This window comes from Mustela putorius, unplaced genomic scaffold (assembly GCF_011764305.1).
Source record: "Mustela putorius furo isolate JIRA1106 unplaced genomic scaffold, ASM1176430v1.1 tig00003929_pilon_pilon_pilon, whole genome shotgun sequence".
NCBI lineage: Eukaryota > Metazoa > Chordata > Mammalia > Carnivora > Mustelidae > Mustela > Mustela putorius.
The window spans coordinates 305,893-309,409 of NW_025422074.1; positions in this window are offsets into that span (position 1 = coordinate 305,893).

A 3,517-nucleotide genomic window follows, 5' to 3' on the forward strand; every position below is an offset into this window, starting at 1 on the left:
AAATCCTTGGGTCACACATTGTGCAACACAGCTTTCCCTTCCCTGTATTTACATAAACTAAGTCACCATCCACTGCACACACATCCACCATCTTAGTGCTCATAAACACAAGTTTCCAATTTCACATCAGGTATTGGCAGTCCAACCAATCCAAATCTCCTTCAGCAACAAATAATGATTGATCAGAACTATCAAGATCGTAGGGCACCTGGGTTGCTCAGTTGGTTAAGCATCTGACTCTTGATTTCAACCCAGGTCATGATGTTCCAGGCTGTGAGATGGAGGCCTGTAGTGGTTCCATGGTGGGTGTGGAGCCAGCTTAGGATTCTCTCTCTCCCTCTGTCTCTCACTGCCTCCATGTTCCCTCTCTCTCAAAACACCAAACCAAAACAAACAAACAAAAAAACCATCACTGTTTTCAGCAGCTAACTATTATAGACACCCAAAGCACCTTCACACTACTGTATGGATGGATCCTCTAGCACGGGGATTTTCCTCAGCTCTAATGATACAGAAAAGCTCTAGAGATGCAGAGCATCACTACTAGGAGAAAGGTAGTTGCTGGAACTGACACTTCTATAGAGTCACCGATGGATGAGATGTGGAGGGAGCAGCTTCCTGGTGAGACTGGATTCACGTTTGCACCTGGGAAACCAAGGGTACTGAGAAGAGATGAGGGGGATACCTTAAAAGGAAGGCAGGTCAAAGGACTGTAAGCCTGCATTGCTGCCATGATGTTGCTATAGACTTACCGGTAAACATCATTCTTTTGACTCTCTGTATGTAATTCTGTGTAAAGCCACAACATTATTTTCCATACATGTCCACTCCCTCACTGCATACTACAACAAAGGACCCTTCTGTTCAAAGACCCAACGGAGTAGTGTGTAAGCATTTTGAGGCATAATTTGAAAACACCATAAAGGCTAACTCATCTCAACAAAGTATTCTGTCTCTCTGAAAATATAAGGACTATTTTTCAGCCCCTTACAGGTCTGGCATCTTGCAGTGGGCCCAGGGTGTGTGGACACCAGATCACAGAAGAGTGGCAGCTCTCTTCCTATCCATTCAACACCTCCAAGTTCAAGCTTGGAAAGGAGGAAGACATACATTTCCTTTGTCTCTCATCCACAGTAGAGCAGGTGTCAAAGGTAACAATTCTCCAGGATGGTTAGCATCCTCTTAGAGCACCCAATAACTCATTATTTGCAGTAAAACTTGGATGTAATAATACCTTGCTTTACAAACTACCCCTCGTCACTTGAGAAAAAGAAGCAAAATTGAAATAAAACAAAAGCACTTATTTGGGGTCTTAGAATTGCAATTCAGGAACATCAATTCAGGTAGTAACCCAAATTGTGTCCCACTAGGGAACAAAAAAATTGAGGGTTTTTACAACAACAGGGAATGCTTATATATGTTTTTAAAAATAGTTATGATTGGTGTTGGTGGTAGAAAACTAATCTCAGCTAGACAGAATTGGTTCTCTGATGGCTAGAGCCATCATTGAGCAAAAGTCCATTATTGCTGCAAGTTGCAGATGTTCCTACAGAGCCCCTGGAATATTCCTGGTTTGGCCTTCTTCAAAAGTTCATTTTTCCACCCAGTGAGGACATGTGTAAGACCCACCTCCTTAATGGCCTTGGGCTCCATTTTTAAACCTCTCAACATAAGTGACCCCATTTCTTTTCACCTCTCACACATTTCAAAAGGTTAGAAGTCATATTTTAAGCATACTTATATTCTTAATATAAAAAAGACCTGGGACGCTTTCAGCTACTAAAATGATATCATACAGCTATCAAGTCATAAGCCATACTTATTTGTTTCTTCCCTAATGGTCCCTTAATGATAAATTTTATGAGCATCAGGTTATTATTTATAATGCAAAAAAACAGGAATGAACACTGTAGTAACATTTTCTATTTCCTGTATCTTTTTCTGTAAAATGTCTATTTAGAAGTTCAGGGTTACTGTATTATCGTTGCTATTTTGAAATCAGCTGGACAAAAATAGAAATTGATGTTCTACCAACACAAGTTCTATAAAAAAAAATCAGTCTAGCTTCACAACTGATTCAGTCACATTTTTAATTAAATTAACTAATTTGACCTAACCAAAAATGTTAGTAATTTTCTAGCTCAAACTCAATTAGTTTTAGTTACTGGTAGAAAGCCTAGATGCCCAATTTGGCTGTTAAAAAAAAATGGTAAACAGGTATTCCTAGAGGTCAGTATGCTCAGTGCATGTCATGCTGACTGCACACAACAGGCACGGAGCAGATGTGTGTGGAGGGGATGATGGAAGAGTAGATGAGGAGTGGACAGAACCAACTGAACAGGCAAGGAGGAAGGAAAAGTAGGAGGTGAGAAGGAAGACCCAGGGAGTCCCTGAATCCAAGCTGTACACATAATATGATACAGAGAACAAGTACGGAGACATGCAGATGATGGCCATTTAGGTCCATCTGGTAAAGATAGGAGAGGATTATGCTAAGTGAAGTAAGACAAACAGAGAAAGTCAATTATCATATGATTTCACTTATTTGTGAAGCATACAAAGAATAGCATGGAGGACATTAGGAGAAGGGAAAAATGAAGGGGGAGAAATTGGAGTGGGAGACGAGCCATGAGAGACTATGGATTCCGCGAAAACACACTGAGGATTTTAGAGGGGCGGGGGGGGGGGGGATGGGTGAGTCTGGTGATGGGTGTTAAGGAGGGCAAGGATTGCATGGAGCACGGGTGTGTAGCATCCAAACAATGAATCTTGGAACACTACATCAAAAACTAATGGTGCCCTGTATGGTGACTACCATAACACACTAGGAGAGAAAATGGGAGTTCAGTCAGCCCTTCAGATGCTAAAGCAGGAGAGACAAGCAGTGTGTTCTGCACTGTGTCAGCCAGCAACATTGGGCTGCTAGGACCTCCATGCCTGCTGGGCCCAGGCTGATTCCCAAACCTGCAGAGCCACCAGTGTGGACAAGGCTGACTCCCAGAAAATCTTTCTGGGGGTGGCAGCTTTCAGCCAGCACACGTACTGCCAACTTGGACTGGCTCCATGATAAAGTTCTGGGCATTCTGTAATCAAGACTCATGGGTGTCTCCTACTGGAGAATATCTCAAACCGTCCTGCACTGCCCTGCTCTGACAAGGCAGTCCAGAGCCCTCCAGGTGTGTCTTCAGGAACAAGAATATCCACATTTGTGCAGATTAGCTCTTGGAATGAGGCCGTGGCCAGGAATACCCAAGAGACCACTACTGGAACCCAGCCTCTCCCTACAGATGCCCTGGTTCAGATTCCAGACTCTTTTGAACTGTGTCACCCATGGATGTGTGGTCTGTACTCTGTCAGTTGGCCTTTGGCTCTGGGGCCCCCAGGCCTGTTGGGCTCAGGTTGGGCCCCCAAAATGCACAGCTTCCAAGGTAGACAGAGCCTACCCCCACCCCCCAAATCTTCCTGAGGTGACAATTTTAAACTGAGGACGGTCAGTCCCCATTGGGACTGACTGCCT